The 27,448-nt window shown below is 44.6% G+C and overlaps 1 protein-coding gene across 1 annotated transcript in view; it reads right to left on the bottom strand.

Moving 5' to 3' along the window:
• The window catches only part of LOC125458334 (slit homolog 3 protein-like), a 623,269-nt gene that overhangs the window by 595,475 nt on the left and 346 nt on the right, over positions 1 to 27,448 (bottom strand). The gene's annotated exons all lie outside the window — the stretch shown is intronic.

Consider the following 27,448-nt stretch of genomic DNA (forward strand, 5'->3'; position numbering starts at 1 on the left):
TATTCATGGTGTGGAGGTGCTGGCGTTGGACTGGGGTGCATAAAGTCAGAAGTCACCAGATTATAGTCCAACAGGTTTATTTGAAATAACAAGCTTTCGGAGTGCTGCCCCTTTGTTAGGGGAAGTCACTACACCTGACAAAGGAGCAGGGCTCAGAAAGCTTGCAATTTCAAATAAACTTGTTGGGCTATAACCTGGTATCAGAGACAATAGGAACTGCAGATGCTGGAGAATCCGAGATAACAAGGTGTAGAGCTGGATGAACACAGCAGGCCAAGCAGCATCAGAGGAGCAGGAAGGCTGACCCTAAGGTCTAGGCCCAAATCGTCAGCCTTCCTGCTCCTCTGATGTTGCTTGGGCCTGCTGTGTTCATCCAGCTCTACACCTTGTTATCTTGGACTACAACCTGGTGTTGTGTGACTTCTGACAATATCTATCCTTATATCCTTCCTGGAAAGCTATAAATATGTAGAGATCTTTCACAAACTAGACGAACTGATCTAACAGTATCAAAGTCCCACTGCAGTGTCAAACACGTGTTAATGTTCACTCTCCAAGCACACAAGGTGTGACGGGACCTCTAACAAGCATGGATGCAGACCCAAGAAGAATTAACCGCTCTGAGGAATGGATAAGAGAAAATTGCATGAGAACATTTGTCGTGTTGCCATTAACTGCTACTGCATTGTATGCAGCATATTAAACTTGGAAACCAAAGCAGAAACTACTGGAAGGGCTCAGCAGGCCCGGCAGACTCTATGACGAGAGATCAGAGTCAACATTTTGGGTCCCGTGACCCTTCCTCAGAACTGGTGGTAACTGGGAAAATGTTGGTTTTATGCAGAAGACAGGGTGGGTGCAGTGGGGTAAGGAGGAAACGGGAGTTGGGATAGAGCTCAAAGACAGAGAAGAACAGTTGGACAGATGAAGGAGTGGACAATGGTCAGGGTGGAAAGGTGAACAGCTATTAATAAGGGCTGTTTATGGCGAACAATGGGATGTGCCAAATAACATTAGTAGCTATTCACCTTGCAAGCAAGATTGTAATCCAGTCCTTTGTCTATCCAACTGTTTTTCTCTCCCTTTAGGCTCCATCCCCACCTATCATTTATTCCTTATCCCTCCCCATGCCCTATCTTCTGTGTACTAACCAACATTTTCCGAGCTACCATCAGTTCTAAGGACTGGTCACCCCTGACCCGAAATGTTAACTCTGATTTCTCTCCACAGAGGTTGCCTGACCTGCAGAGATTTTCTAGCAATTCCTGTTCTGTTTCTGACTTACAGTATCCGCAGTTCTTTTGGTTTTTACATTAAACTTGGAGATGGTTTGGGGGTAGCCTTCAACTTCATCAGTGGGACTGGTTGCCATACACAATTTCCATTCCACAGTATTTGATCACAATAAAACATGGGCAGCCCTTACAATGGTTGGAAAAAAGCAAATGTGTGTTGTTGCCAAAAAGAGACAGAACAATATCCTTCAAGATAGTGAGAACTGCTGATGCTGGAGTCAGAGACAACAGTGTATGGAGCTGGAGGAACACAGCAGGCCAGGCAGCATCAGAGGAGCAAGAAAGCTGCCGTTTCCCTGGAATGTCAGCTTTCCTGCCCCTCTGGTGCTGCCTGGCCTGCTGTGTCCCTCCAGCTCCACACAGTGTTACAACAATATCCTTGTCTAACTAAAAACTGAACATGACGATTCTGGTTCTCTTTGCTGACTGGATGATCGATGAATCCCTCTGAAAAATTCACCAGTTAGAATTGCATTGCAGAATCAATTTCAGCAGTTTGCGCACAACGGAATCTTATAAAGCTTGACTCACACCACAGGATGAAACAGGTTAGACAGCAACTTTGTGTAAAGATTTTGGATGTGGTGGTCTCATTGGCTCACTCTAGCCTTTTTCTGGCTCTATGCAGTATTTTCTTAAGTGCATATAGTAGCAATGCAGACAGTTGCTACTACTGAGCACAAACGCGTTTCTGAAGATGAAATTGGCAACAGGATTTCTTGAGGAATGGTTCTCATTAAGATGGGCAAACAACTGTGCTGTTCTCTGGCATCGTTCTAAAGGAAAAACTAAGGTCAAATGAGCTTCGTCTTCATTTCCCGATCTGGCACAAGGCATCACCCTCATGGAAAGCTGGTTTTAACTTGGCAAACGCCCCCCACCCCCAGCGTTTAATCTTCAAGAAGAACCAAAGACTGGCTAATCATCACAAGGGCTGAATAATAATAAAAAGTTGAGCAAACCCTTGTGAAACACACTCACTCTCTCCCCGTTAGTCCAGATCAAAGGACATGTCAGACATTGTTTCGGTAATAGCTCTCATGCTTCATTGTATCTGTGAACTACAGGAACTTATGAACTGCATCATAGAATCATCACCTCTGGCTTAATGTCACATCCATCGTCTCCCACAAGCCAAGTGGAAAATTTGTTCCCGCCTTCAACTTTGCTGGGCAAAGCCAGCACTGCTAATCTTGGCCTGTGACCATTTATCTCTAATCACAACAGATATCGGCATACAGATCACTGGAATATTCACGGCATTTCCCCTTCACCTGGAAACATTCTGAACAGACGATCCTGCACCCTGTTAATTTCAAAGCGCAATTTCGCTGAATCTTTTGACAGGAGGTTTCCTGTTCCATCTCAATATTGAGGCCTGTGTGAATTTAGCATGACTCTCATGCCAACTTATACTTATGTGTACAAATATATCTCAACACGGACAGATAATTTGATAGTAAAACAGCGAATAACACTAAAAATACAAAGCGTTATTCTTCTTGCAATTTTCTCAGACCTACTGGATGCAATTGATTTGTGTAATACTCATTAGTGCCCTCGAGCTGGGTACAAGCCTGTGAAGCAGAAATTCAGCACTATAATGACTTTCACAGCTATAGGTAATGCAGCATTAGTAACATATTTAATTGCACATTACTGAGTGCTGCACTCTTTTGTAAGTAAAAGCAATGCAAACGCTAGGAAGTAGTTGGTCCTTTGCCTGTAAATTCTTCCAAAAGAAACATAGCTCATTCTACAAACTCTTGCTTCTTCCTTGGTTTATCAGTGCTCCAGGCGAAAGGAAACACTATACAAACACAAGATGATAAAATGTGAGGCTGGATGAGCACAGCAGACCCAGCAGCATCTCAGGAGCACAAAAGCTGATGTTTCGGGCCTAGACCCTTCATCAGAGAGGGGGATGGGATGAGGGTTCTGGAATAAATAGGGAGAGAGGGCGAGGCGGACCGAAGATGGAGAGAAAAGATAGGTGGAGAGGAGAGTATAGGTGGGGAGGTAGGGAGGGGATAGATCAGTCTAGGGAAGACGGACAGGTCAAGGAGGTGGGATGAGGTTAGTAGGTAGGAAAGTGAGGTGCGGCTTGGGGTGGGAGGAAGGGATGGGTGAGAGGAAGAACAGGTTAGGGAGGCAGAGACAGGTTGGACTGGTTTTGGAATGCAGTGGGGGGAGGGGAAGAGCTGGGCTGGTTGTGTGGTGCAGTGCGGGGAGGGGACGAACTGGGCTGGTTTTGGGATGCGGTGGGGGAAGGGGAGATTTTGAAGCTTGTGAAGTCCACATTGATACCATTGGGCTGCAGGTTCCCAAGCGGAATATGAGTTGCTGTTCCTGCAACCTTCGGGTGGCATCATTGTGGCACTGCAGGAGGCTCATGATGGACATGTCATCTAAAGAATGTGAGGGGGAGTGGAAATGGTTCGCGACTGGGAGGTGCAGTTGTTTATTGTGAACCGAGCGGAGGTGTCCTGCAAAGCGGTCCCCAAGCCTCCGCTTGGTTTCCCCAATGTAGAGGAAGCCACACTGGGTACAATGGATACAGTATACCACATTGGCAGATGTGCAGGTGAACCTCTGCTTAATATGGAAAGTGAACTTGGGGCCTGGGATAGGGGTGAGGGAGGAGGTGTGGGGGCAAGTGTAGCATTTCCTGCGGTTGCAGGGGAAGGTGCCGGGTGTGGTGGGGTTGGAGGGCAGTGTGGAGCGAACAAGGGAGTCACAGAGAGAGTGGTCTCTCCGGAAAGCAGACAAGGGTGGGGATGGAAAAATGTCTTGGGTGGTGGGGTCGGATTGTAGATGGCGGAAGTGTCGGAGGATGATGCGTTGTATCCGGAGGTTGGTGGGGTGGTGTGTGAGAATGAGGGGGATCCTCTTTGGGCGTTTGTGGCGGGGGCGGGGTGTGAGGGATGTGTTGCGGGAAATGCGGGAGACGCGGTCAAGGGCATTCTCGACCACTGTGGGGGTAAAGTTGCGGTCCTTGAAGAACTTGGACATCTGGGATGTGCAGGAGTGGAATGCCTCATTCTGGGAGCAGATGCGGCGGAGGCGGAGGAATTGGGAATAGGGGATGGAATTTTTGCAGGAGGGTGGGTGGGAGAAGGTGTATTCCAGGTAGCTGTGGGAGTCGGTGGGCTTGAAATGGACATCAGTTACAAGCTGGTTGCCTGAGATGGAGACTGAGAGTTCCAGGAAGGTGAGGGATGTGCTGGAGATGGCCCAGGTGAACTGAAGGTTGGGGTGGAAGGTGTTGGTGAAGTGGATGAACTGTTTGAGCTCCTTTGGGGAGCAAGAGGCGGCGCCGATACAGTCATCAATGTAACGGAGGAAGAGGTGGGGTTTGGGGCCTGTGTAGGTGCGGAAAAGGGACTGTTCCACGTAGCCTACAAAGAGGTAGGCATAGCTGGGGCCCATGCGGGTGCCCATGGCCACTCCCTTTGTCTGTAGGAAGGGGGAGGAATCGAAAGAGAAGTTGTTGAGGGTGAGGACGAGTTCGGCTAGGCGGATGAGGGTGTCGGTGGAGGGGGACTGGTCGGGCCTGCGGGACAGGAAGAAGCGGAGGACCTTGAGGCCATCTGCATGCGGAATACAGGTGTATAGGGACTGGACAGTCATTCCACTCCCGCACATCCCAGATGTCCAAGTTCTTCAAGGACCGCAACGTTCCCCCCACAGTGCTCAAGAACGCCCTTGACCGCGTCTCCCGCATTTCCCGCAACACATCCCTCACACCCCGCCCCCGCCACAACTGCCCAAAGAGGATCCCCCTCATTCTCACACACCACCCCACCAACCTTCGGATACAACGCATCATCCTCCGACACTTCTGCCATCTACAATCCGACCCCACCACCCAAGACATTTTTCCATCCCCACCCTTGTCTGCTTTCTGGAGAGACCACTCTCTCCGTGACTCCCTTGTTTGCTCCACACTGCCCTCCAACCCCACCACACCCGGCACCTTCCCCTGCAACCGCAGGAAATGCTACACTTGCCCCCACACCTCCTCCCTCACCCCTATCCCAGGCCCCAAGTTCACTTTCCACATTAAGCAGAGGTTCACCTGCACATCTGCCAATGTGGTATACTGTATCCATTGTACCCGGTGTGGCTTCCTCTACATTGGGGAAACCAAGCGGAGGCTTGGGGACCGCTTTGCAGAACACCTCTGCTCAGTTCGCAATAAACAACTGCACCTCCCAGTCGCGAACCATTTCCACTCCCCCTCACATTCTTTAGATGACATGTCCATCATGAGCCTCCTGCAGTGCCACAATGATGCCACCCGAAGGTTGCAGGAACAGCAACTCATATTCCGCTTGGGAACCTGCAGCCCAATGGTATCAATATGGACTTCACCAGCTTCAAAATCTCCCCTTCCTCTACTGCATCCCAAAACCAGCCCAGTTCGTCCCCTCCCCGCACTGCACCACACAACCAGCCTAGCTCTTCCCCTCCACCCACTGCATCCCAAAACCAGCCCAGCCTGTCTCTGCATCCCTAACCTGTTCTTCCTCTCACCCATTCCTTCCGCCCACCCCAAGCCGCACCTCCATCTCCTACCTACTAACCTCATCCCACCTCCTTGACCTGTCTGTCTTCCCTGGACTGACCTATCCCCTCCCTACCTCCCCACCTATACTCTCCTCTCCACCTATCTTCTTTTCTCTCCATCTTCAGTCCGACTCGCCCTCTCTCCCTATTTATTCCAGAACCCTCACCCCATCCCCCTCTCTGATGAAGGATCTAGGCCCGAAACATCAGCTTTTGTGCTCCTGAGATGCTGCTGGGCCTGCTGTGTTCATCCAGCCTCACATTTTATTATCTTGGATTCTCCAGCATCTGCCGTTCCCATTATCACTATATAAACACAGTTTGTATCACTACATACTCATAAAACTGATGGAATTGTTCAACATGCAATATTCATTTTACATCAATGTTGACTGACATGTCGAAGCTAACACAATCACCAGACATAACTTCGGGAATGTTCCACAACAAACATGCAGCTCAGTGCTGGAGTGGCGTGGGGGCTCAGTGGCTAGCGGCTAGCACTACTGTTTCATTAGCCTCCAGAACCTGGGTTCAATCCCAGTCTGGGGTGACTGACTGTGTGGAGTTTGCACATCTGCCCTGTGCCTGTGTGAGTTTCCTCCTATAGTCCACAGATGTGCATGTTAAGTGATATGGCCATGGTGTGTGGGTCAGCAATGGGCAATGTGGGTAGAACTGTATGTGTCTGGGTGGACTGCTTGTCAGAAGGCTGAGGTGGGTTAAATGCTTTTTTCCATGCGATTTTATGACTCTCTGTAAAATAAAAGTCTTAACCTGGAGCTTCCCAAACTGCAGGTTGTGAATCCTCTCCCCACACTCCCCAGTTGGGTCTCTAAGTACGAGTTTTTCCAGCGGTGTGAGCTCTAAAGTAGCAACGGCTACTGTGGAGCTCAATCTGGTCGCTCAGTGCACCCTTTCAAAATGCTCACAGTTTTCTTTCTTGGCTGGACAGCGTGGTCGAATCAAGTCAGCTCACTGAGAGGCAAGCCTTGCTGTGTGGGAGACCACATTCATTTCGCCCATTTTTTTAATCAAATACTCAATGGGGTAGGTGGGGCACGGCTGAGGCTGGGGCAAGACTGAAAGTCGTGTCTGGGGAGGGAGGGGGGCATTGGGGAAGGACGCTCAGTTCCTACCACCCTCACCCTATCCAGAATTTCCCCAACCCCTTCCACTGGAATGATGTTGATAAACTTGAGAGGGCGCAGAAACAATTTACAAAGATTTTGCCAGAATCATGGGCCTAAGATGTAGGGAGAGGTTGGATAGCCTGAGACTTCTTTCCCCAGAGTGTAGGAGGTCAAAGGGTGACCTTATAGAGGTTTATAAATCATGAAGGGCATAGATAGGGTGAATGGCCAAGATCTTTCTCCCCAGGGTAGAAGGACCAGAACTAGAGGGGCATTGGTTTAAGGTGAGAGGGGAAAGATTTAAAAACGACCTGAGGGGCAACATTTTCATGCAGAGGGCAGTGTGTGTATGGAATGAGCTGCTACAGGGATTAGCAGAGGCTGGTACAATTACAACATTTAAAAGATGTTTGGATAGGTATGTGAATAGGAATGGGTTAGAGGGATATGGGTCAAATGCTGGCAAATGGGGTCTCAGTCAGTTTGGGATGTCTGGTCAGCACAGACAAGTTGTACTGAAGGATGTGATTTGATTTAATTTTATTTGATTTATTGTCGTCACATGTTATCTATGTACAGGGAAAAATTTTGTTTTGTGAACAGTACAGCCAGACCATAACAAACAATCATAGGGTGATTGAACAGAGTGAGGCATACAGAGTTACAGCTGCACAGGAGGTGCACAAAAGCCAGATCAATATCAGTTTTGAAATTAAATATGCCTATTCAGCAGTCCAGTACCAGCGGGGAAGAAGCTGTTCTTGAATCTGTTGGTGCATGTGTTTAAGCTTTTGTATCATCTGCCCAATAGAAGAAATTGGAAGAGATTCTCACTGAGGTGGGAGGGGTCTTTGATGATGTTGGCTGCCTTTCCACAGCAACGAGAAGTGTAGATGGAGTCAATGGATGGGAGGTTGGCTTGTGTGATGGGCCTGGCTGTGTTTACAACGCTCTGCAGTTTCTTAGAATCCTGGGCAGAGCAGTTGAAATACCAAGCCACGACGCAGCCAGACAGAATGCATGTGTAAAAGTTGGTGAGGGGCCTCATGGATATGTCAAATTTCCTTAGCTGACTGAGGAAGTGGAGATGTTGTTGTGTCTTTTTGACCATTGCATCTACCTGGGTGGTCAGGGCAGATTATTGGTTATCGTCACTCCTAGGAAATTGACGCTGCTGGCCCTTTCCACCTCAGCTGCATTTATGTAGATAGGGGCATGGTGTTTCCATGCTGTATGACTGTATGACTCTCAATAGCTTTTGTACTCTCCCCCACTGATAAAGTCTGAGGCACGAAAGTGAAGTGCCACTGACAACAAGATTGGGAAGTACTATTCTACCCCCATTCCAGACAAAGGTCAATACTGCCCACAGAGCCTGGCCTCTGCCAACACACACTGCAGGAAAGTGGCACTCAATCAAGCCACAATATGGGAATCACAAAACCCAAAAGAGAGAAGCTGGCTGTTAACTTGACCACCGCTCTGCACAGAAAGGGAAAGAGCAGTCAATACAATATAAAGGAAAATAAAGCGGCCATCAAAATGGTAAGCAAAAGACCAAGCAGCATGATGACTGAGGGAATGGAGCAGTGTGATTCAGCGGGATCATTTACGGAGACATCAATGACTCCTACTTTAAGGGCTTTAAAGACAGTGGGTAATGTAAATCATGACACATAAACAAAAAGTGTTGGAGAATCTCAGCAGATCCAGCAGTATCTATAGCGTCAGAAACACAGTTAATGTTTCAAAACCAGTGAGTCTTCACTAGAACCATTACGCACTCTTCACCTTGCAGAGGACCAGGCGGCAGAGACAATTGGACATGATTATCATCTAGTAACATGTCCCTTTAACTTGTAGTTAAAGTTTCAAAGTGGGGATGGTGAATTTCTCATAAACACCTTGCGTTTGGAAGAGTGCCCCATGTGATCTCAGGTTGCCATGCGCAGAGAAACTCAAAACAGAAATTCGCTGCGGTGTGGAGGTGGGGTTTTTGGCAGCGGTCACAGCATCCAGCAGAGCAAAACAGAAAACAAAGCTGCAGTTTTGTCAGGAGAACTACAACAGTTAATGACCAAACAGGGAACCTTCAAATTCAGAAAAAGGGAGGAGAACGGATGAGGCTTTTGAAGATTTAAGGAATGTGAGGTCTTTGAGATGATAACTGCATCTGGAAAGTTCAGATGAGTGGAACTGTTGTTGAGCAACTGTGGGAGTTTTGACACAAAAACAGAAACTGCTGGAAAGGCTCAGCAAGTCTGGCGTCACCAGTGCAGAGAAATCAGCGTTAACATTTCAGGTCGAGCGACCCTTCCTCAGAGGGGTCTGGAAGATCTGATGAAGGGTCATTCAGCCCGAATTATTAACTCAGATGCTGCCAGACCTACTGAGCTTTTCCAGCAAACTTCTGTTTATGTTCCTGTTTGTGAGGAGCAGGGGACTTGGAATTTGCGGTTGCAACCTAGCTCTGGGTCTGCTGTAATTTTTCAGGATTGATTAGGATGATTCATCACAGATACTATTTCTTTGTATCATGTTGCTACTAAGCGGGGGAAGCGATTGACCTCATAGTATTATTGCTGGACTACTGACACAGATAATATCATGGGACCCAAGTTCAAATTCACCTAGCAGGTGGTAGAATTTGAATTCAATTTTAAAAAAATCTATAATTGTCTAATGATGACCATGAATCCAGTGTTGATGATTGGTGAGAAACCTCTCTGGTTCATTGAAGCCCTTGAGGGAAGGAAATCTACCATCCTTACCTGGTCTGGCCTCTATGTGACTCCAGACCCACTGCCAACTGAGCAACTAAGGATAAGCAAGAAATGCTGGCCTAGCCAGTGATGCCCTCATCGTGTGAATGAATAAAGATAAAGATATAAGATGGTAGAAGACAAACTGGACAGATGTCAAAATGATTGCTCATTTAGTAATTCTGATGTTGCTATATAATTGTCACTTGTACACAATGGCACAAAGGAGGTCACTTTGGTAGCTTGTAATGTAGCACTGAACTAACTTGCTCTACTATGGAAAGACCCAAACATCAGTCCAAACTTATCACTTTACAGTCAGTAGTGCAACACAGGCTCCAACTTTTCCAAGTCCTCTTGCAACATGACATGCCGAGGGAAACTTGCTACAATTCAGGATCAAATTGTTCTGCTTAAGCCCAGACAAGCAAGTGCCTGTACCTGTAAAATGTTTAGGTACCAGGATGTGTGCATTAAAAATCCATTGAATTCTTCAGTGCTACGTGACTCAAGTCTCGATCATATGACGGAGGAGTTAACATAAATGTCATTTCATCATTATGAATACCCTACTGAAGGTAACAAAACACCACTACACACATGGGAGATCATGAGGGCAGAACAGATCAAGTTAATGGGTAGATTCTTATGAAGATATGACTCAGAGATCCCAGACACCACATCAGTCACTGATAGATCGAGGTGGTTGAGGCCCAATGTGTTTGCCAAGGCAAGTAGATTTGGACCATAAATGCTGTCTCCCCAGTATAGCCCACAACCCAAGAACAAATATAAAACACAGACTGGGAATAGAACACAAGCCGTGAGTCAATGTTCTGCTCTCTCACTGAATGGTACTCCACACATTTGGTTAATTAAGAAAGACGTCTTGATGTTTGATCTGATCTTAACTGTCCCGAAGCAAAGTTTGCTACCATTAATTTGGAAATCCTCAAAAAAAGTCCCTTCTTTCACTCAGTAATGTTACAGCATGTTCTGTAATGATTAGTGTGGGTCTCAGCTTGTACTTCAAGTGTTGAAAGACACAAAGTGGCTTATGGAAATCTTTGAAGAATCCTAATCACCCCAAAGCATGCCAATAAGCAATAAGCATGAAGAAAAACTGCTCCTCCTGCTCTTCTTGCGGATGTATAACATAATAAGCAAAAACGAAGGAAGGGTCAAAGAAGAAAGTATGCAGTCATCTGTTTTAGATTTTATCGTGTATGGTAGGTTTTGCATAATCCATTCTATTCTGGCTATTAACCTTTCACTGATGTGACAGGCATTGTATCCAACATCTAATACACATGTTCTGGGGCACTGGTGTGGGTTTAGCTTTTAGATGTTGTATTAGTGACAACAAAGATGAAAAACTATTGCAAAGGTATTATTTTCAACTGTGAAACACAACCGTTGCCAGTAATTTCATCCCTTAACAAAAAGCTTCAGCATGCAAGAGCTCAGCATTTATGACAATTTTATGCATAAGAAATAAACTCCCAATTTTTTTTCTATTTGCTTCAGGCTTTTAATTTATATGCAAATGCTCGTGCCAACTCTGTCAAAAAATGGGAAATGCTGCCATACTTGCAATGTAATTGCATAAGGCTTTGAGGAGTTAATTCACCTCCCTCTCAGGGAAGTTAAAATCATGCGTAATAACTCCGACTGATGTAAAAGTTAAGGTAAAGTCACAGGTAAACCTCTCCACAGATGCTGCCAGGCCTGCTGAGTGTCTCCAGCGATTTCTGTTATAGTTTCTGATTTCTCGCATCCGCAGGTCTTTGGGGGTGTTTTTATTTCTGTCTTTGTTCTTGCACTGGCTAACTATTTCATGAAGAAGTCTTCGTATGGACTCATTCTGACACCCAATCCAATTCTTTCAAGTCGGTCATATCCTGGAAACTTGCAATAAACATATTGGTAAAACTTGACCGAATTTGAGACAAAGAAAGTCACATTTCCTTTCCATTTTGAAGTCTTACCAAGACTATTTTGGTGGATGTCATCCACAATGAACTCAGCCATAACCCATCTATGAAACCATTGCTTAATGGGCTTTTGTATTTATCTGAGAGTCGGGTCAGCCTGTAAACTCTGGCATGTGAGAACACATGTCCCTTTTAAATCTCAAAGTAATCACATTGGCTCTTTCCCACGATGTAGCGATACAGACACTAGACTGCTTGGTGATGTCCTCAAACAGCTATTTCACTGGCTACATGTCAAAAATGAAATTAAGCGGCTCACTGCTTTGTAACACTTGAATTAGCCAACTTTGATTTGTATGATCAGAATCAAAAGCTGCCCGTATGAAAAGGTTATGTTCCATTTAATCTTTCTGACATTGGTGATCAGTACATCAGAAGGACAAGTCAACCTTACAGTGCATTTTGTCCAGGAAAGAAGAGAGTCTGAGGAAGAACTAGCTTAAGGTGAGAACTCATGATGCCTGTTGTTCCCATCTTGAGATATTTTCTGAAAGACTTGCTTAGGGATGTTATGATAAACCTCTTGAGCAGGTGTGACCTGAAATTGGGCCTCCTGGCTCAGAGGTAGGGATACTACCACGGCGCAGTAAGTGACCCTTTTTCTGTATTTCACTTGGCACGTCTTCTTTCTTTGTGTCTCACTTCCCCATGAGCTTTTAGACAGAACTCTTAGATGAGGCTGGTTAATCAGTATGTCCTGTAACCCTGTCTCTGTGTCCAAAATTAACCCATCTCCGCCATCCATGGCCACTCAGCTTTTGAAGTATGCGACGACGTCAGAACATCAGAAATAGGACGAGATGTAGACTATTTTGCCCCTTGAATTTACACTGACATTTAATAACATTATTAAAGATCCTTGCTTGTAATTCCACTTTCCTGCCTAATCCCCTTATCGACCACCTCTTACTCAGCCCAACAATTTCTCCAAGCCTTAGACAAACTCAACTACTGCGCATCTGTAACCTGGTAACAGAAACTTTCAAAGATTCACAAATCTTAGAGTGAAGAAATTTCTTAGTGACTGTGACCCAGATGTTTGACCTGTTGCCCTGACAGCACATCCTCTTGTTCCAGATTCACTATCCAAGGGAAATGGAACACGTCAAATAGCCAACAATTACACAGTTTCACTGCCCTTTCATTAGATGTCCCAGTCTTTTAATTGTCTCAATGTCAATTTTTCTCCCCATTTCCCTCTCAGATTGAGGGAATTATACAATCTGAATTAGTTCAACTCTCCAAGGGAAACGGTCTCTCAGCATCCATCATGTCAAGCCATCTCCGAATTTTCAATATTTCCCGTCGATCATCTCCATAATTCTACTCAATCTCTCTCCATAGAACAACACCCGATCCAGGACTCAATCTAGAGAACATTTATTGTACTCAGATTCAGATATGAAAACTGTGCAGAGTACTTCAGAATATATCTGACCAAAGTCTGGTACAACGGTATCAAAATACACAAATATACTAACAGACTCATTGCATCATTGCCCATTCCTGTGAAGCCCCATTGCATCATTGCCCATTCCTGTGAAGCCCCTTCTCAGTGAAAAGTATCATATAACATGGCACGTAAACCAGCATACCCTTGACAAAATTTCTTCTTTCATTAACACCATCAAAAATAGGCTAACTGTTCACTCAACTCGTTATAAATGCAATCTAGCCACACAGAAAATGGCTCCTCATTTGGTTATCTCAATCAGTTCTTTCCGTAAGATACGTTCTATGGAAATACTGACGACTTCCTGGTGCGCCCTACTTCTCACAGTTACCTCAAGGAAAAGGCGTTGTCATTGCAGACCTGTTTTTTCCTTCAATTAGCAAACCGCATCAAAAAGGACACCTTAAGCCAACAAATGTAGAAAAATAAAGCCGCTAACAGCTTGTTGGACCCAATGAGACAATTGCATTAAGACTCCGATGTCAGGCGTACAAATGACATATCATGCCCACCGTAGTTGATGTTGAAAGATTGGCACCTCAACGCTGGGCATGTTGGCTTAGGATTTGGTGGTGGATCCACTTGGGCACTGGGTTTGAAGCATCTGGCACACCCCGGTGGTGGTACTTCTCTGTGGGTGTCCGAAACAAGTAGCAGCACTGGGATCACTAGTGAACCATTACAAGAGGCTCGGGTTTGAAGGCTCTGAGTATCCCAGATATCATTTCCCACATTCAATCTAAGGTTGAGTTCTGGGAAATGATGAATGTTATAAAATATGTCTGTTTTCATTGAGCAGAGGCGCCCAAGGTGTGGAAACTGATCCACATTTTCCTGGATCTCACAGCCGAGCTTGATTGACTGGCGTGGATGCCGGTTGGAAGAGGACCACATTCAGTGTGCTTAGTGAAAGGCCCATCCTCATCGCGTGCTTCAGGTAAGGAACTGACAATGATGTGGAGCTCAGTTTCTGCACCATCTGAAGGTCAATGACTGAGATTTGAGTTAGTTTTGGTTTTAGACTGAAAGTGGGGGGGGGGGGGGGTAGGTTGAGCTGTTTCTCACTTGCCCCTGTAGATTATTTCCACACCTGGAGGCGAGGTGCAGTACTGCAGTGAGGAAAATGGAGAAGAGGTTACAATGATGCAACCTCATTTGGCCCTAGTTTTCGGTGAGATAGGTTTAGTGGTAGCTCCATTGGTGAGGATCAAAGCTTGTACGTCATCGCAGAGTAGCCAGAGGATGGAGAGCCATGGCAGCCAAATTTGAGAAGGAAATTCCATTAATATTCCTGTTCGACAAAGTCACGAGAGTTGTAAACAGTCACAGGCATCAGTTGGCACTGTTTTGTGCACTTTTCTTGAATTTATCAGACATTGAACAGTATGTCTGGGGTGCCCCTCAATGGGTAAAAATTGCACTACGTCTAGACAGAGCACTTTAACCACTGGGAGGAGGCAGTGCAGAGATTCCTGTCAATGATCTTCCCTGTGGCAGACAGTAACAAGACCTTGCTGCAATTAGCGCAATCAGACTCACCTCTCTTTTTGCATAGGTTCGTGATCACAGTGCGATCTCCAATGGCATGAACTCATCTTCAAAGTGTTGTACAGCCATGGCACAGTGTGTATGATATTGTGAAGCATATGTGAGATGCCATGTATGTTATAGTGAATCATGAGAGAAACATCAGAGGAATTGAACTTGAGTCAGGTGATAAGTATCGGGGGATGGAAAGTTCTATTAACACAGATTAAACAGCAAAGTAGTTGGATGGCAGGCTGAGTATGTCATAGCATGGTATACATTAATCATTGTGGAGTCATAGAGCTGTACAGCATGGAAACAGACTCTTTGGTCCAACTCATCCATGCCAACCAGATATCCAAAATTAATCTAGTCCCATTTGCCAGCATTTGGCCCATATCCCTGTAAACCCTTTCTATTCATGTACCCATCCAGATGCCTTTTAAATGTTGTAACTGTACCAGCCTCCACCAGTTCCTCTGGCAGCTCATTCCATACACGCACCACATTCTGTATGAAAAAGATACCCCTTAGGTCCCTTTTAAATTTTTCCCCTCTCACCTTAAACCTATGCCCTGTAATTCTGGACTTCCCCTCCCCAGAGTAAAGATCTTGACTATTCACCCTATCTGTGCCCTTCATGATTTTATAAACCTCTATAACGTCATCCCTCGGCCAAACCAATGATCTGTACAGCCACAAAATAATGTCCCAACTCCTATTCTCAATGCACTGACCAATAAAGGCAAGCATACCAAATGCCTTCTTCACTATCTTATCTATCGGGGACTCCACTTTGAGAGAACAATGAACCTGCACTCCAGCATCTCTTTGTTCAGCAACATTCACCAGGGCCTTACCATTAAGTGTATAAGTCCTGCCCTGATTTGTATTTGGACATGTGTTAAGCATCAGAGAAGGAGAATAGCATTTTGAGATGTGTATTTTAAATGTTAAAATGTGTGAATGTTAAACTAGGACACATGCTAACTACTGGTGAAGGTGAGTGGGAAATCGAGACATGTTTAAACGCCAGAGGAAGGAAAAATTGCACAAAATTATGTTAAACATTGGAGTGCTGTAATTACATACATTAACAAGGAAGTTTAAAAAATGATATATAAATGCAGTGTCAAAATCAAAAAAGGCTAATAAATATTAGGATAACATCTGGTCGGATATAAATCGAAACAAACTGGATCAAACTAAATTTAGAATATAAGGATTGTGACGGCAATTTGAAAATCAGTTTGCACTGGAAGACCCTAAGCAGTGTGACATTGGTTAATACATAATTTACCACTAGTCTATTGGAGAGTACAGTGAACAGTGACAAAGTAGTTATCCTAGCTTGCAATCTAACAATCAGACTCATTATTCAAGTGATTCACTACTGATTTAACTGGTGAGACAGCAAAGGCTCCCTCAGCTTATTCCTTTATTTATTTGGCACTTAGATTTGAGCCACAAAAACATTGGTAGGTCTGAAGCTGAATCACATTGAAGGCATGACCAAACTTGGAAAGCTTGTCTCCGGAGTATGTTATTTAATAATGTTCACTAATATGAAAGCCATAAGCAATGTTTGCTACATCAGATGTAATGCCCTATCAAGTTAGCTTATAAAAGAAACGCTAGTGCATTCACAAACTCAAGTTGTGATGTATCTAACATATGCAGTTACGCATTTGAAATATGTACTGCTCTGAACTTGGGTCTTGGCCAAACCCACAGATTGGATCTGCTTAAATCTCACAGATATAGGCTCCAAAAATGATTGAGTACGCCTCTACTAACAAAGAAGGGACTTTGCAGTCTGGCTGACTGAAAGGCTGAGTTGACAAAGTTTGGATATTTGGCTCTGATGGACCAAAGCTGCTCCTTGGGCCAGTGAATTTCAACAGGTATAAATAAATGTTGGCTTGAACCCAGGAGTTTTCTGTCAGATTAAACCAGGATGAAAAAAATCTGATTTCATTGGCACCGTGAACCCTGAAACTGGGCCAGTTTCGAGCAACAGCATCTGAACTTGTTTGAATTTAGTTTTAACTCACTATTTTCCAATCATTACTTTAGATGTTCAGTCGTTCTCAGCCGCCCTGTATCCTCGCCAGGGAAACTTCAGCATTTCACCCATGTCATTCTTTGTGAAAAAGCTTGAACTATGATTATTGGGAGGCCATTCAATAGTGAGAGGAAACATACACAGGTCCAGGCCTATCTTTACCTGATGTCCATATCTACTCCATTGTGAACAGAAATCACACAAGATGACAATAAAAAGCAACAGAAGCATTTCTTCCTATAATGCTCCAAACAGAAGCATGCTGCTAACTCAACAGAGGCAGAAGATCAAAACTAAATTCAGATAAGAACTATCACAAAGACATTAGATATCTGGTTTGCACTCTTGTAAGAAAATACCTGTTATTTTCCTAACATCCGCTCTAGATTTCACAGCTGAGCCTGCAAATATCCAAGTCCAAATAGACAGAGGCCTAGATCTCAGGAGTAAGAGTAGACTCTTTGGACCTTCAAGCATGGTCTACCATTCAACAATTCATGGCTGATCTGATTATGCTCTTATCTCCCCCAGCCTGGCTACATCCATTGCCTGTCACTCCCTTGTGTGTCAAAAACCTACCTAACTAAGCCTTAATACACTCAAAGATCCCACCTCCGCTATTCTCTAGAGAACAGCTTCTTTCCTGCTGTTCTGAATGGACCTCTCAAATTTTAAATGTAATGTTGATCTCGCTCTCTGTGCACATTCTCTGCAGCCGTAACATTGTATTCCTCGCTCTGTTCTATTACCCAAATGCACCGTGTATGGTATGATCTGCCTGTACCACACACAAAACAAAACTTTTCACTGTACCTGCAATACTAAGTCAAATCTAGCCAAAAAAAAACAGAATTAAACCTGCAGATAATCCTCTGACAGAAATGGTTTCTCTTCTGTCCTCTGATAAAAGAGAAACTTCTTATACTTCAAAGGTGCTCTCTAGGTTAGTCTCTTCTGCAAGAGGAAAAACCTCTTGGTGTTTATGCTTTCAATTCCCTTCAAGATCGTGTATGCTCCAATAAGGTGCCATCTCATTTTCTAAACTCCAATTGACACAGACCCAACTTGTTCAACCTTTCCTCATAAGATAAGCCCTTGATGTCGTGAATGAACCAAGGAAACCTCTCTCAACAGCTTCTGATGTAATTATACCATTTTTCAAATAAGCAGGCCAAAACTGTGCACTCCAGGTGCAGTCTGAACAAGGTATACAGCTGCAATATAGTTGCCCTGCTTTCCCGTTCCATTTCCCTTGCAATAAGCAAGGACATCCCATTCAAATAACTCTCACTTGCTGTAACCGGATGCCCAGATCCCTCTGCACCTCAGATCCATCCGTACCTCAGATCTGTCCGAACCTCAGATCTGTCCGTACCTCAGATCCATCAGTACCTTCAAGTTCTGCAATCTCTGTTTATTAAATAGTGTGTTCAATATAAATTCATCTCTGATCATTCTGTTCCATAAGTCATGAGTGCACTATTGTGTTCAGAGATAATGGGAACTACAGATGCTGGAGAATCCAAGATAACAAAGTGTGCAGCTGGATGAACACAGCAGGTCAAGCAGCATCTTAGGAGCACAAAAGCTGACGTTTTGGGTCTAGACCCTAATTCCTTTGCTAACAGCCTCAATTTTTCTCTGGGTTTTGGAACTTTTGAATATGGGCTTGATCACCAGAATAATTTATTCCACTTGAAATGTCAGAAAGTTGCTTACTTTTTGCATATGTCTCATTTTATTATTGTCTTTAAAAACACACTGGTTTGGTAGCTTTTCGTAAGTAATATTAAGCATGTCCCCAGCGACTCCATTGATATACGTGCTACCCAATGCAATACTGGAATTCCCCACGCTTAATCCCTGGCTCAGGCCGAATTAACATTGGATTGGGACCCTGTCACAGAATTTTCCATTACAGCCTGAGGACTGGCTTCTGGCCAGTCCAAACCTCAGCCCCTGCCAAGGGACTCAATCCACCTGCATTTCTCAGCTTCTCCTTACCATCTCAACCCTGGAATGATTTCAACGCTGCATCTCAGACATTTTAGCTTGGCTAATTCCATGCTTGATGGATGATACTGCTGAGGAACGGAAGCCAGCGCTTTATTTTTTCTTCAACTTTTGGCAATGACCACTTTCAGGTCAGGTATTCCAATGGTAAACTGGCCCCCTACGTTCTACTGGGAGTTCATTTGGAAATACTCTTCTACTTTTTTCAACCCCGAGCAAAAAAAACACATACTGGGGCTGTTTTGATTCAAATAGAGGAGGTTTAAGGGACTATTTATCTGTGACGTTTAAGATTATGATGGAGTGGAACCACCCAGGTGAAACCCGACTGTTTCAGGTATTCTACGAAAAATAAACCATCACCATCTCAGAATGTGAAATTCAACATGCAAACAAGAGAACGAAATATCTGCTGCTGCTTGTACTTTGAAATAAGCCAAATATCTGTCCATTTATGACTGCAAAGATCTCGGGCATTTGTTGGACATCTATTGCATGAATAATTGTCACAATAGACATCACATTAACTGTAGAAATTGAAAAGAAGTTAGTCATTTCTTCTGAGTTGGAGTCTTAAATTTAACAAACAATTGTCTAAACTATAAGCAACCTCAGCATTTTTTTTTAAAAGGGCAGCTCTAATTCCATTGCCTTGCACAGCAAGTGCAGAAAGGGTTATGTCAAATTGATAGATAGAATACTGCTGACATGTTACACTGGCACGGTAGCTCAGTGGTCAGCACTGCTGCGTCACAGCACCAGAGACCTGGATTCGATCCCACTCTCGGCTGACTGTCTGTGTGGAGTTTGCACGTCCTCCCCGTGTCTGCATGGTTTCAGCCAGGTACACTGGTATCATTCCAAAGATGTGCAGGTGAGGTGGATTGGCCATGGAGAATGCAGGGTTACAGGAAGAGGGTAGGGGGCTGACTCTGGGTGGGGTGCTTCTTAGAGGATCAGTGTGGGCTCTGTGAGCCTGCTTCCATACTGCAAGGACTCCATGAGGTCATAATGTGTTGAGGGAGAACATTTAAAGACTCCAGACATCACATTGCAGGGCCTAAAGTAAAGGCATGATGGCCATCAGCTAGGAATGTACAAGCGCTTAGCAAATGGCAAATATCCCTCACCCAACAGCAAATAAACTTTGATTAATCTCCAATCTATATATAGATCACACAGGCTACTTGAGTGGGGCCTTTAAATAGGCATTTGCGCGCTAACTATGGCTCAGATCTCAGGCTGTACAAGAACCACTCTGCAGGTATTTGGTGAATTACCGTTTGAGATAGACGAACAGGAGGCTGGAAGAACACAGCAGGCCAGACAGCATCTGGAGGGAAGGAGCAGCCAAAGTTTTGGGCTGAAGAAGGGTAATACCTGAAACGTTGACTGCTCCCTTCCTCCAGATGCTGCCTGGCCTGCTGTGTTCTTCCAGCCTCCTGTCTGTCTACCTTAGATTCCTGCCTTTGCAGTCATTTCTTTTTGTCTCTAATTATCACATGAAATCTCTTTCATTGCTTTTTTTAAAAAGTACTAATGTTGGAGCTAGAGTAAACTAAAATTGTACATTTCAAGATAGTCTCCGCGTGTGTATATTGGTATTTAATATATGCTATGTGTTAATTAATTCTATCAAATGAGGGGGTGATAGCCCAGTGGTATTATCCCTGGACTATTTAATCCAGGTAATGTTCTGGGGCGTCCATTCAAATCCTGCCATGGCAGATGGTATAGCTTGAATGCAATAAAAATCTGGAATTAAGAGCCTAATGATGATTTTGAATTCATTGTCAATTGTTGGAACAAACCCATCTGGTTCACTACTGCCCTTTAGGGAAGGAAACTGCCATCCTTACCTGGTCTGACCTACATGTGATCCCAGACCTTACAGCAATGTGGTTGACTCTCAACTGCCCTCTGGGCAATTAAGGATGGGCAATAAATGCTGCCTAGCCAGTGGTGCACTCATCCTGTTAACGAATTTGTAAAAATTTCCTTCGATTCAATGTGATAAGCTACTTTGAAAATCAACTTCACATCTCCCATGACCAGGAGTATGTATTCACTGACCTAATATTTGAATAAAAACAGGAATACCTAGAGGTCAAATGGAGAACATGAACCATCAGAGGCCATCTTACAGCACACGCTATCACACAATCTCCTTCAATTTAGAAAAGTATCAATTCTATCAGACTCATGGCTGCCCACTCCAATTCTCAGCTTCTTCCCAATGCCAGCTCCTGATATCACCTCCTGTATTTGCTCTTCCTCCCTCACTGATATTCACTTGTTTCTGGTGCATTATGAAGTCCCAGCTGACTGCAGCACCAGGCAGTGCCATCACTAACACTTGCGTGGCAGAGGGTCGACCACATTGCTCTGGGCCTGGAGTCACATGTAGGCACAGGGTGCCATCATACATTGGGGCAGGGTGGAAGGCATTATCATAACAGGTATAGTACCCAACCATGGCAGGCTCCAGGAAAGCCAATAATCTTAATCAAATTCTGGTTTGATTAACTGATTGTGGGCACTCATGCGCCTTTTGCAATTGTGAACACATTTAATATGATTGAAAGCACCTTTGGGCACAAGCAACTCTGAGTGACCCAGAACCCAACAGCATGAATGACTCGGGACAGACTGTGTAGCTATTCCACAGCACTTATGTTTATAACATATCCAAGGTAGAAAGGACTTCCACATTCATAGAATCGCCTAGGCGTGGAAGCAGGCCGTTCGGCCCATTGAGTTCACACCAACCCTCCAAAGAGCATACCACCCAGACCCAACCCCCTAATCTATCCCTGCATGGCTAACCCACGCCCTGGGCACTCTGTGCAATTTAGCATGGCCAATCTACCCCAACCTGCACAACCTTGCACTGGGGAGGAAACCCATGCAGGCACAGGGAGAACGTGCAAACTCCACACAGACAGTCACCCAACGCTCGACGCAAACCTGGGTCCCCGGTGCTGTGAGGCAGTAGTGCTAACCATCAAGCCACAGAAGTTGCTTCACAGAATCATGCACTGGTCAAAATGATACACCATCGTGAATGGCACATGCCTTCTTTGTCACCATGAACACATTAAAATCTTCCAAGCCACCGCTCTGGAATGTTACTTAGTAAAATTTGACACCAACCAGCCCAAGGACATAAGAGCTTAGAACATCAAGAGATTACTCAAAGAGGTCAGCTTTAAAGCATAACTTAAAGGAAGAAAAAAAGGTGGAGAGCTGAAAAGGATTAGGTAGGGAATCCCAGTGCTGTGTCCAAGACAGCTGATGTAACACCAGAATAACTAAGATCAAGGATTTATAAGGTGCCAGAGTCAAAGGAGTCCAGATAGCACAGTGAGTAGTGGGCTCTGGGAGAAGACATGGAGAGGGTGGAATGAATCTATGGGTGAATTTGAGAACAAGGTTGAAAATTTACACATCAAGGTAGGTTGCCAGTGCTGGCCAGTCGGCATGTGGATGATAGATGATCGAGACTTGGGAAGTGAAAGGCCATGTCCAGCAGCATTCTGGATGCACCCCTCCCCCCCACTCATCAGAGCTCAGCAGATTCTCCAGTCACAGTCACAACAGCATCACCGGGAGTGGTGGTCACTGCCGAGACTCTAGAGGGGCCAACAGAAGCACTGCATCTTGCAAGGCAAGCGTGTTGGTTAAAGGGGGCAAGCTGAGGATGGGGTCACATGCTGGATGAGGAAAGGGAAGTCAAACGCTGCACAGAGTGGCGTTTTGGGGTCACACCTTGGCAAGGCTCTGCAGTGGATCTAGTGCAGCAGGTTAAGGAGGTTAACAGCCATAATCTACCACCAGCTCACGCTGAGGTAACTGCAAGGATGAGATTTTTGGCAAGGACCTCTCCCACTGCTGGTCAAATCCTGCTGGTGGAAGAGGGAAGAGGGCCTTGACTGGGAATGATCTGCCAATTTAATGGCCTCGGACAGACCATGAGGAGATCAAGACTTCCAATGTTACCCCAATGGGTGTTAAAATTGTGGCCATGCTGCCCACAGAATTTTATGTGCCCCCCTTTGAACCAGGCAGTGAGGGTGAGTGAAATCTAGTCTGATGTTTCTCACAACTGGTCCCCCAGCTCCACAAAATGAAAAGTCACAAAAATTCTTTAAAACCCTGTTGCTTTGCTGTGTTTTCCTGTCGATTTCATGCCTTTGAAGCTTTTGAGGAGTTTTATACCATAGATTTGGAACTTATAAATAAAGCATGCTCACAGTGAGAGGTTTACTTTTAGATATACTTTCTTAACACACATTGCAAGAAAGAACATTAAGTTTTGCATGTCGTACAGGTATCATTGGATTGTGCAGTGATTCACCAGTATCAATTATGCAAACATTCACTTATCTCTCAATGGGAGCACTCAGAGCTCAGAGATGAAAGGCTGTCTAAACTATATCTGTCCTGTGCGTCATCCTGAGGGACAATACCAGCCAGGCTGTAACGCTTAATGACCAAAACTTGCGGAAACTGCTAGAGAAAACGCACTTCCTCTAACGCTGTATTTGCTGAGACCAGCTACAAGCGGCCAACAAATAATCAATAACAGGCAAACAGAAAGGCTCACACTGAGATATGACCCAGAAGCTGATAAAGATGGCTTCCATTTGAATACTGATTCACCTGTTTCTACTCAGTTGCTGCGGTCATTCAATCCTCCTTATTTAAATTCCGTGGTGTAGAAATTCTACTTAGCAAACGTCATGAACAGATGTTTCATGTAGTTGTACTACTTTCCTGAAAGTGCTATTTCTATGCAGGTAATAACCTGCTGAGAATAAATGGTTTAATTTTCACGGTAAAATAGCACACTAGGAATGCAATGCAAGTGCATTAAAATTTTGTCTGTGAAATATGCCAATTGCAATTCCTCGATTTCAGTTCCAATCTCACACACAAGAGTCTAGAATTCCAGTTCTGTTATTCCTGCTGTCTTTTGCAAGCAATCATCCTCGACTGCAAAATGGGATTTCTTTAGTGCAATGCTGCACTAAACAGTCACAATATTTTCATGCTGAAATCAGAGTTAGAATAGAGAGCTGGTGAGTTTCTGAGTTTTGGTGTGAGGACGTTCAGTCTCCATCTGACACAAGCACAGGTACCGAAACTGGCAAGGTCCTGGGAAAGGTAACTGTAGGCTCACACCTGAACTGCCCTTCCTGGGGCGAGGCTGTGCTTCAATTAATACAGGTCTGGAGAAAGATGCAGTGGTTTTTGTCAACGTTTGTCCCAAGCAAGCACCTCCGCGACACAGGGCTCTGTGCTCTGTGGTCTGTTCCCTGGGATACATACAGAGGCAAACGTTGACTGTGCCCTGAGGACCATCAATTAAGTGAAAGATGCTCTTGTGGGTCTTCCAAAGCAAGGAGTTGGCCTCAACTGAGTGCTGCAGACTGATACAATCCAAGGTCCAGGACTACATGCTGAGGGACACACTAAAGCTTGGGACAGCTGCCACCAAGGTACAGTGGGGAAGGACCACTGCCTGAGGTCCTGCTCCTCTGATGCTGCTTGGCCTGCTGTGTTCCTCCAGCTCCACACTGTGTTATCTCTGACTCCAGCATCTGCAGTTCTTACTATTTCTGCCTGAGGCCTTCCTGCTGAAGTACAATGGGGTCTGTTCAGTTACTGCACTCTCCTAGTACCTCTTACTACTTACTTGTGCAAGTAAGAGATGTCTTTGATTTGTTTGGATAGAGTCAAACTCCAATATTTTTTTGTTTCCTTGATATGCTGCTGTACAGAACCAAACTGTGTTTGTGACTATGTATGTCTAAGATACCTTTTATGACTGAAGTATATTTTTGAAATAAAGACACTCTGCCTCTGTATGCAGTCATCCAACCCGCCCAATACCTCAGATGTAAATAAATCCCAGTATCTAGCATCATTGAGAAATGCCTTTTGGTCATTGTAACTATCGGGAAAGTTTTCTTCTCTGTATGCAAAAACTGCATAGATCTGAACTGCTTTAGTAACTGTGTACATATGCAAGGATTTCCTTTTTCATGAATAAAGTATAAAAAAACACTCCACCTCTGTATCCATAGAGTTTTGAGCCACTAGCCTTAGGCTAGCATGGGAGTGTTGTGGTGAGGAATTGATTCAGTCAGAATTGCTGTCTTTTAAATGAAGTGTTAAACCAAGCCTCTGTCTGCCCTCTAATGTTAAAGATCCCATGTCACTATTGTGAAAATGAGCAGGGTAGGTGTCACCCTGGTGGCCTGACCAATAAGCGCATCACCGAACTGGAAGATCTGGTCATTATCTCCACATGTTTGTGGAACCTCACTGAGCACAAATTAGCTACCAACAGCGAAACAGTGGCTACACCTCCGAGCACTTTATTTAATACTTATATGAAGACTGCAGCACAAGCTAACAGTTGACAATAATGTAAAATAACCAATGCTAATAGTGTGAAATAAAGTGAGAAATCTCATTTCTGCAGCCTTCTGCGTAGGTGGTATGAGTTTCTAAACCTAATAAAACCACCCTAGTGCTGCAATGATCCATTAATAATATGGAATCTCCATTGTGTGGGTACATTGCATCTGGAATGTATAGAGTTTAGGATTGAAAATGCGGATTGGGATAAATTAGCTGAGCAGTGACTGGGTTCATACAATTGTTGCTCATTAGTATTCACTGACCCCTGCTGGAAGGTCAATGTATGATGGAGATAGTGTAGTTCTGGCAGAATTGGGTTAAGTGATTAAAGACATTCTAAAGATGCAACGAGCCTGCTTATAGCACTGACAGTCGAGTCTTATCCCTGAATAACTGCTACCGACACTCACAGAATTGTCATTAGAATTTTCAACACAGGGCACAAGAAAGCCAGTAGTGATTTCTTCCATAGGAGCTCAGATAGCTCGCTGCAGCATGCTCAACAGTGAGCTGGAAAGGCAATGGCCCTGTGGTATCATTGCTAAATTGTTAATCCAGAGATCCATGTAATGCTTTGGCAAACCAAAACAAAAATTGCTGGAAAAGCTCAGCAGGTCTGGCAGTGGAAGGAAATCAGAAGCGTCACCAAATGCAAAATGTTAACTACGATTTCTCTCCACCGATGGTGCCAGACCTGCTGAGCTTTTCCAGCAATTTCTGCTTTTGCTTCTGATTTACAGCACCCCCAGTCCTCTTGGTCTTTATGATGCTCTTGGGACCCGGGTTCAAATCCCACCATGGCAGATGGTGGAATTTGAACTCAGTATCGATACAGTCTGGAATTAAGAGTCTCATGATGATTGCTGATTATTAAAAAAAATCCATCAAGTTCACTCCTTTAGGGAAGGAAGCTGCCATCCTTACCTGGTCTGGTGATTCCAGACTCATAGCAGTGTGCTTGTCTCTCAACTGCCCTCTGGGTAATTAGAGGTGGGCAATAAATGCTGGCACAGCCAGCGACGCCCACACCCCACAAGTGAATGAAAAAAACAGTCTTGATGCACAAATCCCTAACAACATCAAACAAAGCGCAAAGATGGATGCAGTATTAGAGTAGCGCATGGCATTTATCGGTCACAGCAATGATGATACATATGTGATAGTTCCCTTCCCCCACCAAACCTGCCCCTGTCATTAGTTACAGGTATCACTCAATGACCTGGCTCCCATTACACCATCAATTCTGTTCAGATGTCATCAGGGCATTTACTCAACAGAGTGCACTCACACAGCAGCGGGATTCAAACTATCACCAGAACTAACCACAATATGGGCACAGTATTAAAGTGTTTGTTCTAGGGATGGGATTTCAAGAGGCTGGGGGATCGAGTGCCACAAATAGACTGCTCATGCTTCAGACTCAATCTTTAACTCAAACCCCCTTTGATGTTGCTTGTGCCCTCAAATCCATCCCCAGATATTGTTACAACCAACAATGCCGAAACTACATTGTGTGTGTATATGCGTGTATGTTTAGGGAATAAAAAAAATCAGGGTACAGTGTTCTGTACTTGTCAAATGGATGATCTTGATATGTCAGGGGATCTCTTACAACACATTGTCATATGTGTTTTCTGACCTTCAGTCTGCCTTAGACCTCGGTGATATTAGGGGTCACATTTTACTGGGACATGCAGCTTCAGAGCCCAATCCAAATGGACAGGGTGAACAGACAAGGTCTTCTCCCCAGGATAGGGGAGTCCAAAACGAGAGGGTGTAGGTGAGAGGGGAATGAGTGAAAAGGGGCCCAAGGGGCAACTTTTTCACACAGAGGGTGGCGCATGTATGGAACGAGCTGCCAGAGGAAGTGGGGGAGGCTGGTACAGTTACAACATTTAAAAGGCATCTGGGTGGGTACATGAATAGGAAGGGTTTAGAGGGATATGGGCCAAATGCTGGTAAATGCGACCACATTAGTGTGGGAGATCTGGTCGGCATGGACGATTTGGACCGAAGGGTCTGTTTCTGTGCTGTGCAGCTCTATGGCTCTAATCAGATGTGTTGCTGTTTGTAACCACTTAGATGGCGGTAGTTGGAACGACATGAATTCACCTTAATCTGTTCCCTGAAAGAAAAAGCTAACCAAACTGCCACTTTAAAACACAGGCTGTTGCCTGCTTTTGTACTTGGTAATAGAATAAAAAAACA

The sequence above is a fragment of the Stegostoma tigrinum genome, chromosome 13 (assembly GCF_030684315.1).
Source record: "Stegostoma tigrinum isolate sSteTig4 chromosome 13, sSteTig4.hap1, whole genome shotgun sequence".
In the NCBI taxonomy this organism is placed as follows: Eukaryota; Metazoa; Chordata; class Chondrichthyes; order Orectolobiformes; family Stegostomatidae; genus Stegostoma; species Stegostoma tigrinum.